At 34.3% G+C, this 13,755-nt stretch overlaps 1 long non-coding RNA gene, 1 other non-coding gene and 1 pseudogene across 2 annotated transcripts; 2 read left to right on the forward strand and 1 right to left on the reverse strand.

Moving 5' to 3' along the window:
* Positions 1 to 1,046: 1,046 nt before the first annotated feature.
* LOC132310398 (uncharacterized) lies at positions 1,047 to 2,775 on the reverse strand. The gene is made up of 2 exons (XR_009482602.1): positions 2,398 to 2,775; positions 1,047 to 1,244 (listed from the first exon to the last, which is right to left on the reverse strand). It is a non-coding gene; the product is annotated as an uncharacterized LOC132310398 (long non-coding RNA).
* A 2,301-nt stretch (positions 2,776 to 5,076) lies between these two features.
* LOC132309834 (salutaridine reductase-like) lies at positions 5,077 to 12,029 on the forward strand (annotated as a pseudogene).
* On the forward strand, positions 5,479 to 5,631 carry LOC132310969 (small nucleolar RNA snoR137). Its single transcript, XR_009482796.1, has one exon. It is a non-coding gene; the product is annotated as a small nucleolar RNA snoR137 (small nucleolar RNA).
* Positions 12,030 to 13,755: the final 1,726 nt, after the last annotated feature.

The following is a 13,755-nucleotide window of genomic DNA, read 5'->3' on the forward strand; positions in this document are numbered from 1 at the left end:
ATTGTCTATTTGTTAATAGGGATTATTACATATAAATTGTGCTAATAACCCATATTTACAATTTGATGGAATCAAAGTCTCATAGTTAAATAAAGATATGAAAAAATACTGTTTACCCAGGTATCGCATTTAGGCACATAGGTACCACTTTTTGTCATCAGGTACCACTTTTTGTGCTGCAAAAAAAGTGGTACTTCTATGCCCAAAACGCAAAAGTGGTACCCGATGCACAAAAAGTGGTACCTATGTGAGAGTGAATAGTATGTCCACGTCAGCATTTTGGTCAACTTTATTTTTTCGAAACTATGAGACTTTAACTCCATCTAATAATAAATATGAATCATTAGCACTATTAATATGTAAGAATCCCTTGTTAATATGGTACTGTGGCTCCAAGGTGAATGTCTACCCAGACGACCAGGATACTCTAAGTTAAAACATCTCTACATTATCATAAATTAAATTTGTGACGACCTGAATTTTTAAGATTTTTATTTAAATTATATTTCATGATTTTGAGTTAAGATTGAATATTTAATTTTTATTAGAGATTTTTTTTAGAAGTTGATTGATTTTGTGTTTATATTTATATATAGTTAGATGGAGAGAGGTGGCAGTAAGGTGTCGAATTTGGTGGGGGAAAAGATATGGAAATGGATTTGGTTTGGTTTTGTATATATATATATAGATATATATATATAGCTGTTGAAGAAGTGAAGTGGGGCAGGTTCAGCCGAAAGTGGAAAAGGAAATGGAGATGTGATGATGGTAATTTCACGGGACCCACGGGCAGAAATTAGTGGCCAAGGGTTCTGGTTTTTTTGGGCTGCACGTGGTGTTATTTTGGGTGAGATTGTACTTGTTAAGTGTATGTCAGATGATGGAAGAAGATAAGAAAATGAAAAGATAAGAAACCATGGTGGGCGGGACCCACTAGATGTAACACCCCAAACCTGTCCTAAGTGTACATTTCAATGTACACACAATAGAATAGAAAATGAAACTGAAGAGCTATAAATGACCATTCATAATTTTCCCCGAATATATACATCCCAAAACATAAGTCCTTAGAGTCCATTAATTACAGGACTTTAAGATAAGTACTACTGCTATTACATGATCAAACTATACAAGACTCCACATAGATATAACATATACAGTGATACAAAAGAAAAGTCATATGTGAAAGTTTAATTCCATCTAAGCTTGCGGAGGGATGTCTTCAACGACCTCCTTTCCATGACCTGAAAAAAATATAATAATGATGGAGTGGGCGCAATGGCTTAGTAGAAGTTGCCTAAAACGCACTCCTTAATACTTCTGCGAATCCACACAAAGAATAGCTATAAGTAAAAGGGATCATGTTTGCCGGGAGATACAATCATTCTACAATGCAATTCTATGAATGAAATGAAATGCAATGCGAATGAAATGTCAATGTCACTTCCCAGTTCCACAATTCCATCCAACGCCTCAATCGTCAAACCGTTAATGTAACCCGGCTCGAGGTAACTCCTTGGCGCCACGAGAGGAGGATTGGTCATTATCCCTGACCTAAGATAACCCGTTAGCATCATTTGGGGCCTAGTAACTCAACCACATGCAAGACAAGCTCTCTACGTCCCTTCTAGGTCCCATTAATGACACGGACACAAGGTAACTCCTTACTGTCCGGTTTTCGCAAACAATCTTTCAAAACATTTCCCAAAACAAAATAAAAATCAAATTTCTTTCTTTCAAAACGAAATTTCCTCCTTCCAAAATTCAACTTTTGCCCCATTTGATACCCAATGTAATGCATGAATAACACATGCCTTTCAATATCGTAATATTGCAGCATTTCTACATAAAAACTCAGTCTAACAAAATAGGTTTCTAGCAAAAACAATTATCAAGGTAGCTTTCATGTAATAAATTCATTCACATTGTCATCAACTCCACATAATTTACAAGGCAAAGTGAACATAGTAAACATATAGCAATTCAAAAACATTCATACACTTGCATATATATATATATATATACTATTAAACATGTAAAATTTCAGTTTTGAGCACATAATACACCATCATTATACAAGCTCAAATTTCAGATTTCTAATTACATAAAACAGTCCCAAAATTTGAGGTACACTAGGCATGAAATTTTCAGTTTTTGTAGTGAGTACATTACAACAATTATGAGTACTGTTTTTCAGTTTTAATTTTTCAGTTTCAACACATATGATATATCAAACATTAGAGAAACAAAAATTTAATTTATAGTACATACTACACACCATGACAAGAGCTAGAAATTTTAGTTTGTGAATCACACTTAACGTGCTTGAAAGGAGGTTCAATTTAGAGAGATTAATTCACTAGAAACAAAGGTTGTGAGAGTTAGAACAACTCCTACCTAATTCAAGCTAAGACCCACCAAATAGCCTCCAATTGATTAACCAGATTCACCAATGGAAAGGAGAAAGAAAGAGGAGTAACTTCCTCTTTGAAACACCAACCAACAGCCCATTTCCAAGGTAATTTTAGAATTCAGCTATGAAGGAATGGTGTGGATTTTTTTACATCAATGGAAAATCCTCTCTCCAAGGAACATTTTATGTTCTTATGGCAGCCCCAAAATCTTTCTAGAAAGCTATCAAAATTAAGCTCCAAAAACAAGCTCTAATGGAGGAAAGAAGAAGAGAAGAAGAAAGAAAGAAGAGAGAAGAAGAAATTGAGATTAGCTGCCGAGAAGGAGTCTGTAAGAGTTAGTGGAATGCTGCCATCTAGTGTATCGGTGTCCTTTGCAGGAGAAAGAACTGCCAAGTGTGGTGCATGTGTCAAGTGTAGAAGTGGTCAAATGTGTGACCATGCAATTAGACTTAAATGCCTTCCCAAACCATCCTAAATCACCTCTATGCCATTCCAATGCCAAAAAACTATCCCATCCCCACATCATTATATATATTACAACAACAAGACAATACAATAAAATAAATAAATAACTAAATAAATACATAAATAAATAAATTAGGAAACATCACACTAGAGATGAGTAGTGTGTTTGATTTTGGTTTGTAGCATCTGTATAGATATATATGCATCAGATGGTGATAAGAAGGAGCCGAAGTGGAGACATAAAAAGGCAAAAGAGAAATGAAAAAAAAGTAATGATGCGGTGGGGCCCACGAAATAGATTTTTTTTGCCAAAAGTCTTGGATTAAGGCTATTCACGTGGGCTGATTTTGTTTTCTGTTAATGTGATTCTTCCATGAATTTTTTTTTTTTTTTTTTTTTTTCTGTATCGGTTCATTTGCTTATATAAGAAGTGTTTGTGGATCGAGTGTATTGAGAGAAGGAAGTTAGAGTTGACAGAGTGAGGAAGAGCATACAATGAACGAAAATTAGAGAAGTTTGAGAGAGAGGGAGAGACGGAGAGGGCCGAGTTTGAGGACACAGAGAAAGAGAGCCGAGAGTTGCAGAGGAGGCCGGAGGCTTGAGATTTGATGAATTAATCTTTTTCAGTGTAGGGTTCTCTATACCTTGAATGACTTGGAGTGATTTTGCTTCAATAGTTTTTATTAAATATTTTAATTAAATGCATATGTATTTTGCTTATATACTCACATGGATATGTGTATTTTATGAAGCTGTTTTGTTAAACTTCCATGAAATTCTTGTTATTATTTTTCCTACTGGGACTTTTTGTCTCACCACCCTCCAGTTTTAGGTACTGAAGATAAATGGGGATTGTTAGATTCGAGCATAGGTGGAAGAGTCGGCGTTGCAGGATTTATTTTATTAATTTGGAGAATTTTTGTGTATATTTGAGAAAATTGACTTTGTATGGGCTTCTTTTTTTTTTTTTTTTTTTTTTTTTTTTTTTTTTTATAATGATTTTGGGTGTATTTTGATGTATTTAGATTTGAATGAATTGAGGTTTTTTTTTTAAAAAATTTCGGTCGTGACAGGATTATTACATATAAATGGTGCTAATGACCCATATTTACAATTTGATGGAATCAAAGTCTCTTTAGTTTTGAAAAAATAAAGACATGAAAAAAGATTATTTATCCACACAGAGGTATCACATTTAGTCATTTAGGCACGCAGGGATCACTTTTTGTGCATGCAGGGATCACTTTTTGTCATCAAGTACTATTTTTTGTGTTGCACAAAAAAGTGGTACTTTTATGCCCAAAACACAAAAGTGGTACTTGATGCACAAAAAGTGGTATCTATGTGCTTCAAAGTGGTACATATGTGAGTAAACAGCGTTTTATTATATTCACGTCAATATTTTGGTTAACTTTATTTTTTAAAAAATATGAGACTTTAATTCCATCCAATGATAAATATAAATTATTAGTACCATTTATATGTAATAATTCCTTATTAATATAGCATTGTGGCTCTAAAGTGAATGTCTACCCAAATGACCAAGATCCTCTAAATTAAAACATCTCTATATTAATATAAGTTGAATTATTGTAAACTTGACAAGTAGCATGGTATACAAATGCAAGGCTAATACTGTGCCACATCATTTCATTATAAAAAAAATGGCAAGAGTGTAAAATGCCCCTGATGTTTATTCAATCGAGCAAAATACTCTCCTCAAGTAAAAAAGTAAGCAACTCAATCATAGTAGTTCTGAAATGGAGCATATTGCCCCCTGCAGACGCCGGATTCCTCCTTCCGGTGATATATATATATAAGTGCAATTACATATATGCCCAATATAATTATCATTTTAGAAAAAATAAAAAAAATGAAAATGCAAAATGTCATTTATACCCTTAGTAGTTGTAAAGTCTGCACCATCAGCATCTCAATAAAGCCTTGTTCGGCCAGAAATGCCTCATCAATTGCAGGAGAAATTATTGTATGGATCAAGTCCATACACCTCAGCAGGAGAAATTTTGGGTAAGTAGTTTCATAATCTTCCCACTCATAGATCCAAACCTTCTCAACAGTGAGGATACTTACCACAGTCCATGACCACAGCAGGCTTCTCCATCTTCCCCGACGGCGACCCCAAATTCTCGAAGGCCTCCACCACCTCCATGCCTTGAATCACCTTACCGAACACCACATGTTTGCCGTCCAGCTCCTCCGCCTTCCTAAAACAGATCAAGAATTGCGAATTATTCGTGTCTGGTCCGTTGTTCGCCATCGAAAGCATTCCCCGCTCGGTGTGCTTTCTGGTGAAGTTCTCGTCCTCGAACTTCTCTCCTTATATGGACTCCCCGCCGGTGCCGTCTCTGGTGGTGATGTCGCCGGCCCGACAGTAGAATCCGGGGATGACACTGTGGAATTTGGCGACGAAATTATTGTCAACGCCGACCTTTCTTTTCAAAGGAACCACGACTTGTTTATGGTATCGTAGTTTTGTCGTCGGGTTGTGAAATCTTCTGTTTAATATCTAACATCGTGTATATATATATATGTATATATATAGATTTGGGTTTGATGATGATAATAGAAAAAAAGGGTTGTTGCTTCATATGGTGAACACTCTTTGTTATATAACAAGTGAGGGATGTTCAAGTTTCGGAAGCATAGATTAATTGGGTATCCTTGCCAGTTTTAAACAGCTTGATGTATTACATTAATTGTTGCATCCTGATACCTGTCTGCTGGTAAATTCTTCTCTTTTTTCTTTCTCAAATTTTATTTATATGTTTTGAATTGAATTTGATTTGAATCTTTGGATTTATATTGAAACACATAATTGATTTTTCGTTTTTTTCAAGTGGTAAAAAAATGGTGGATCTGTGGAACAATTTTGCAGTTCCGGTAGTGATAAAACCACAAATCCCCCTTTTTTTTTTTCTGAAAAGTTTTGCTTTCTTTTGAAATTTAGAATAAATGGATTAATTAAAAATAAAATAAGCGAATTAAAAAGATTTTAAATTTTTTTTTTTTTTGGCAAACCATATTGGGGGACATTTTATCAAAAGACCATATGACAGATAAAACATTGAAGGGCGTAATGGTCATCATGGAGGGCAGTTTTGGCATTTTAATAAAGTAATCAATCACGTGCATCACTTGTTCATTGGAAAGAGGAATTCTGTGTTTGCAGGAAGGCAATATGCTCCATTTCAGAACTACTATGATTGAGTTGTTTAATTTTTTATTTTGGATGATATTTTGCTCAATTGAATAAATATCAGGGGGGGTATTTTGCACTTTTGTCTAAAAGAATACTTTGACACCTAGAACATTTTGGAGAATAAATTAAAAAAGAGATGACATTCGTCATCACCCCTCTCCCTCTCTTTGCGCTGATCAAACCTTGTGCACACGTTATTCAATCTAAATTGAATCAAATATATAACCCATATGTACAACAAACATGTATAATAATAGTGAATGGGAAGTTGGAACTTGAATTCTGATTGTAGATTTCAAATTCCTTTCTCTCCTCATTGTGCGAGTAAAAATTATTCTTTCTGAAATTTTATTTTATTTTTCAAAAATTTTTGGTGCACAAATTCTTTAATTGAAAAATTCAATATATTATATATACACAAACATGTACAATAGAATAAAATCTTGCATGTAAAATAGGAACTTAAATTATGAGAGTGCTGTGAATTACAAGCAAGATCAAGTTGATAATATCGACAGTGAGATTGTGACTTCCAACATTCAAAATATGATGAATTCAACCAATAAATTTAAAAATTAGATGCACATAACAAAAACATGTTATATGCGATTTCTTTCTATTACCTTAAAATAAGGTCACTTTGATAATTTAAGTTAATTATTTGATATGGAGCAATATATAACTTAGATGTCATTAATGTGCCACACATGCTAAAATCTATCTAATTCAAGTTATTTTAATGTTAAGAATTTTTTAAGTTAGGGGATCCAAGTCCCTAACCAAAATTCATAATACTCAAAAAGATATAAAGAAGACGCTCCAGACGGTAGCCCCACAAATCACTTATCCACAAATAATGGTGCCAAGAGAGTGCAACTTACCCCACACATTGACTGACACCTGATAGGAGATGCTAGCTTCAGAGATCAACATTTCAAGCTTGAAACCCTTCTACCTTGTGATTAAAAGTTGCATATGTATGATCAAAACTCTTCAACTAAAACCATCGATCAAGGCCTCCACCGTCTCTGCACCAAGCAAAACTCAACCATCCAAGCAATACCTAACCTGCGCAAATCATTAATTGACCAAAACCCAACTCCCCTATCGCAAACCCAATTGTCACGAACCCTAACCGCAGACCAGTTGTAAATTACTTCAGTGCAGGCCTGTTTTGAAGCCAAATCCGAAAGAAAAAAAACATAGCAACCCAGAAACCCTGTTCGGCTACGAGCTCAAGGTCAAGTTGGCTAGTGCAACTGTAAACCAGTTCAAAAAAAAAAAAAAAAAAAAGAACAGAGTCTCTACTACAGTTGTGAAACCACTTTTCATTGTCTTCATCACTTGGGAAGCTACTTTAGGACTAAGTTAAGGATTTCTCCTGTCCTCTAGTAGAGCCAATTCGGGAACATCCTACTCACTTTGACACTCGGATCGGATTCGGCAAAGGTACACTTCTCTTGCAAATTTGTGATCAATTTTTTTTATCTGTTTCTTGAATCAATAAATTTGCAATGGGTCCCTTAAATTGGAAACCATTATATGACCCCCATCGCCCCTTTGTTGCTTGTCTCCGAAAAAAACTACATTAAATTCTGACCATTATTGCCCACCTTTCTTGCATCAATTTATTGTGTGAGCATTGCAATAATTTATAATTTGGTTTTACTTAATCTAATTGGAGTCATATATTGGCAATTCTTTCACAACAATTTTCATATCCACATCGTCCCAAGGAGGACCGATATGTACATTTGAGGCATGTCCAGGATTCCACTTAAAATGGAATTGAGAACCCAAACAATAGAGCATGTCATGAGCTATGGTTCACTCACTCAACTCCGTGAGAAGTTTGCACATATGTACGTACACTAGGGGTGACACATTCGTTTCCCCAAAACTTAGATGTGTGGAACAATCATCACCATTATCATGTCAAGTCCACGGGCCACTATCACGACATGTTCTCTAGTCCAAGATCATTCATCCGCCTGTGCATTCCATATCTTGGACTTCTCTTCAACCTTTTCATTACAAACATGTTTTAGCCAAAGAAGTGGGTTAAATCAAGATAATCTTGTAGATATTAATACTCTTCATAAGTTACCCGCTTCTATCATGTCCAATAGGGATGTCAAGTACAAAAGTCATTTTTGAAAAACACTTTGGACATATGTAGGCACCAATTTGAAATTTTCCTTTGCATTTTATGCTCAAACTGGTAAGAAAATTCCGATTGAAAATTCCAGTTGACTTTAGCAGTTAAAATTTGACTCCAAATTTAGGAATTACTATGTTAAAAGATTGATAGTTTAAGGGAAATGGCAAAAATTAGCAGATTGTTTGAGCAAGGACATTCCCACTTTAGATGAACACTTTCTGGAAAGAGAGTTTATGAAGCAATTGCATTCTTGCACAAATTTCATGTCACATTGTCGAACACAAAAATCTATTATGGAGTTACAGAAATTGATATTTGAACAACATACAATGTTTAAAAACCGAACAACATTGCATTTGGATTTGGAAAAGAAAAACGAGTTAGATTTAATTGGAAAAGAAGTGGGTTAAATCAAGATAATCTTGTAGATATTAATACTCTTCATAAGTTACCCGCTTCTATCATGTCCAATAGGGATGTCAAGTATAAAAGTCATTTTTGAAAAACACTTTGGACATCTGTAGGTACCAATTTGAAATTTTCCTTTGCATTTTATGCTCAAACTGGTAAGAAAATTCCAATTGTAAACCAAGGTCTAGGAGAGTTGGTTAGTTATTTTGTAATCGAGCGCCTTGACACTTGGGACTTCTTGTTATCTATCAAGGAGTTTGCATATAACAGTTTGGTCAATTGATCTGCTGGAAGTCGTTCCTTAGGGATTCTATCTAGGTGTTCCTTAGGGATTCTATCTAGGTGTTTCTTCACAAACCCGTTGACTTCATTTTGTTGCCTCTACATTCTTGTTCATTAAAAATTTCGGAATCCTTTGTCCAGCTTGTCAATGAATTTCATGCCAATATGCGACAACAAATTGTTTTGAGTAACAAAATTATGAATTTATTGCATATGCTCATATTAAGAATCATAAATTTATTAGAGGTTACATTATAATTTGTATGCAAGGTGAAATTAGGGACTTGATGTAACTATATTTTATTTTTTGTTGGTTTTGTTATTTTTGGTAATGTTCTATTTTTAGGGATATTTAGTATTTTAATATTTTAAGATTTGTTTAAGTTTGCTCATATGTAATCTAACAATTCAGCTTTAGATTATTTAATAATATTGTGAGTTTGCAAACTCTCTTCCTCTGTTTTCTTGCTCTTCGTTCTTGCTTTTTTCGATCCCTCAGTCTCTAATCTTCCTCATTCAATTTACTTCTCATCCCTTCGTCTGTTTCTCACCTCCTTTATCTAGCCCCATCTCATTTTCTCATTCTTTCTTTTTGATTCGTATCTAAGCACTACTTGTCTTCCGTCTGTTGATGTTTACTTGCAAGAATCACAATTTTAGCACTTTTGAATTTTGTAGAGTTTGCAGTCATTGTTGGAGCTGACTGGATGAAAGCTCAAGTTGTAGTTATCATAAATGAGTTGAAAAAAAAAAAAAAAAAATGGTTTATCATAACTTTGAATTTATTTTACTATGACAATATGTACATAAATTACTTTATTGATTCTGATCTGTAAATAAATTACTTACACACTGCAATTTAAATATATGAACCTATTAAAATCTTCTTTTCTATTCCCAAATCTTTTGGCAATCACATGGAGTGCAAAAATAAGATTTACAGATAGGTGCTATCAGCCAACAACTTTGAGGATATGTCACTTTGACCCTATAAAATAAATAAAGCTGGCATTAGTATAACATGGGTGGTACTTATCACAAAAAAAAAAATTAGCATAACATGGGTGGTGCTTAATCCCAAGGTGGACAAACTCACCTCGTTGAGATAAAGCTACAATTTTTTATAGAATAGAGAAATATCTGTTACGATTAAGTGAAGATACTGAGAATAGAAAAAAGAAAAAGAGATAAAAAAGAATCAAATTTAAGAAGAAAAAAAACTCATGAGGGTGGCAATTAAATAATTGACCCCCCATTATCAGATAAAGAGATAAGGTCAACCCACCTTGGGATTAAGGCAGATTCTCACAAAGTGAACATCATTCAGTATCAACTCACAGCTCTAGTTTTTCAACAGAAATGGAAGAGACCAGCAACAGTTCAACAGGAAAAAGGTATCTTCGACTTCAACTCATTACTATCATTTCATAATTATATATATGTATGTATAATCTCTAGTGGATCACTGTTATTCCTGGTTAGCTGTGGTTACAGGAGGCAACAAAGACATTGGACTCGAGATATGTCGCCAGCTAGCATCTAATGGAGTTGCAGTAATATTAACAGCCAGAGACAAGAAGAAGGGTATCGAAGCGACTGACAATCTCAAAGTTTCTAGCCTCTCAGATGTGTTTTTTTATCAACTTGACATAAAAGGTCCTGCAAGTATTGCTTCATTTGCAAAATATGTACAAACACATTTCAAAAAACTTGATATCCTGGTGAGAAACAAGATATGCTTTATGAATTAAGGACTTGGATATTGCTATTGTATCAAGAAAATGAATTTATATGATTATATCAATATACATGGACAATGGCTTAGCATGATGTATTCCGTTTATTCAATTTGATAGCATACAAAGAAATGAAAAAGAGATGGATAACAGCACTTTCTGATGTGTTGAGGAATATCAGGTTATCAAGATAAATTGCTAATGGCTATTCTGTGGAATAAACTTCTTTCCAGGTCAATAATGCAGGAATTGGTGATTCTGTTACAGATCATGAAGCACTTAGAGCCTTCAAAGAAGGATGGGGGATCGTAAGTATTAAATCTCTTCCCTTTTAGATTTTTTATCAAATAATTTCTATTAAATGATTTAATTTAATTCTCTTCCGGTAATTATTAACATAGAAAGAATATTTAACACACAAGTTGTTTTTAGGTTCAGTAAATCCAGGAAATGTTTAAACTCTAACTACATTAGTCTTTACAAAACAATATGATCAATATTTGATTGAGTAGCAGGAATGCGACTTTCTGATATATGCAGGTGAGCGATGAGAATGCCCACTTGTTGGAGAAAGTCATAAAGCGAACTTATGAGACGGCAGAAGAGTGTCTCAAGACAAATTATTATGGAACCAAAGGAGTAACTGAAGCACTTCTTCCTCTCCTGCAATTCTCCAATTCAGCAAGAATAGTGAACGTTTCCTCTGTTTACGGACAACTAAGTGTAAGCAGACACACCAGTTTCATGCATGATTATCATGTCCGGTGATAGAACAGAAAAAGACAATAACCTCTAATTCTTTTCTCTTTTATATTTTATGTTTTGTTTTGTTTTGTTTCAGTATATCAACAACGAGAAGGTCAAAGAAGAGCTGCAAAATGTCGACAGCTTAACAGAAGAAAAAATAGATGAGGTTTTGCGGTGGTTTCTAATGGATTTCAAGGAGAATAAATTGCAGGCTAATGGGGGGCCCCTTACAGTGTCTGCTTATAAAGTTTCCAAAGCTGCCATAAACGCCTATATGAGACTCGTAGCAAGGAAATTTCCTGATTTTTCACGTAAATTGTGTTCATCCTGGATATGTCAAAACAGATCTTACAAGTAACATGGGAAACTTGACTCCGGAGGAAGGTGCTAGAGCACCTGTAATGGTGGTGTTGTTGCCTGACAATGGTCCTTCTGGCTCCTACTATGATCAGATGCATGCATCCATCTTCTGATTTTAATCATTGGTGAATGATATTGTCTTGGTATACTTCTTGCTATTTGAAGGGTTTGGAATAACATAAGCAACTTTATATTAAACTTTAAGTTTGATTAGTTTCTACATTTGTTTCTAATACGTGTTACAAAAGCATGAAAGAATACTATGGGCCTGTTTGACATTACTTTTGCTTCTACAACGAGATTTTGCTTCTACAAAGAGAAGCGGAAGCAATAGCTTCTATATAGATTATTTGTGGGTGTTTGGAAATTATATTTTAAAATAGTTTTTAATTGTATTTTAATAGAGTTTTAAATGTGTGTTTGAAAAAACATTTGGTGAATCTCTCTTACGATGAAAACAACTATTATACCTTTACATGAAGTATTTGATTTGGCAAATACCATCAAAGCATCCTCTTATATTCCATTAAAGCACACTTATCCAAAAAAAAAAAAAAAATCCCACTAAAGCCCAATTTGGGCACTTCTTTTACTATGGAAACAACTATTATACCTTTACATGAAGTATTTGATTTGGCAAATACCATCAAAGCATCCTCTTATATTCCATTAAAGCACACTTATCCAAAAAAAAAAAAAATCCCACTAAAGCACAATTTTGCCACTTCTTATATTGCATTCAAAACTGTTGGTGTTGACGGAGAACCAGAACTTACAGAAACAAGAATATAGTATTAACAAATAGTTGTCTTCTATTTCAATTATAATATTAATTTTAGAATTAGCAATGAACCGTGTATTTATCAACATCAAAATCCCTAATTTTAAAGTCCAACAACAAAAAAATTGTCCATATTGCGTTTGTTTTTATATTAAAATTAAACTATCCAAATTTGAGAGAGCAAGCAATCTGGCTTGTAGAGAATGAGAATAAAGGACGAAGCCCCACCGAATTAATCTTAATATTTTGGGTTAAATTTTTTAAAGTTTTTCATTCACTAATCAAGCAAGAACGAACTTTACACAAACGATTTCGAGTGAGTTAGGGAAAAAATTAAAGAAACGAGCCTAGAAAAATGAAGTATCACCTAAAATTTTGTGGGACAAATCGACATGGGGTTGAGAATTATAGATCTGGATGGTTTGAGTATTTTATGGGAGACGGAGAGTCAGAGTTGGGTTGTAGTTGTCAAAAGGTGAGGAGTCCATGATTGATTAGGGTTTTGAGAGGGAAGAAGACAACCATATTGAAGCTTGATTTTGCGAGGAGTGCAAGATGGACATCAAAATTTCGCCAAGGGACTGAGATGATATTCAAAGGTGATATTGAGCGTGAGGTTTCTCAGTTTTTTCTTTTGCCCTAGGGCTTGGGAAGAAGAACATCGTGTTCGCTTCTCGTGTACTTAAAAGTACCAACTTCTCCAAAATGCTCTTCTAAGATCCAAAAGTACTTTTCAAAAATTAGTCAAACACTATTAAAAACAACTTTTAAATCCAAAAAGCTAAAAACAACATTTCAAAAGCCAATTCAAACAGGCCCTATATACAATATCTATTGACTCGAATGGTCACGGAATTATATGATTCGTTTCTAGAATTTCAGAAAGAAAAACCTTTACACAAATGTCAAATTTTCAAATAGAGAGCCTCCAGGTACAATCTTCAATAACATTGGAAATAATAACACTAGGTTGAAGACCCAAACATGATTATCAATTGACTAATCTGCATGACTAGGTCTATAAAGGATTACATGTCCGCAACCGCAGACAGAGAAAGTCTAGGTCACAATACAGTAGACTATTGAATGATATTGCGCACGCAGCTGCAGGCAGAGAGAGTCCAAGTCACAATGCAGTAGATTATTGAATGATATTGTGCATCAGATGTGAAGTCGGG

Source organism: Cornus florida, unplaced genomic scaffold (genome assembly GCF_030987335.1).
Source record: "Cornus florida cultivar Cherokee Brave unplaced genomic scaffold, ASM3098733v1 CherokeeBrave_3.0.0_Hap2_Chr05, whole genome shotgun sequence".
Taxonomy (NCBI): Eukaryota; Viridiplantae; Streptophyta; class Magnoliopsida; order Cornales; family Cornaceae; genus Cornus; species Cornus florida.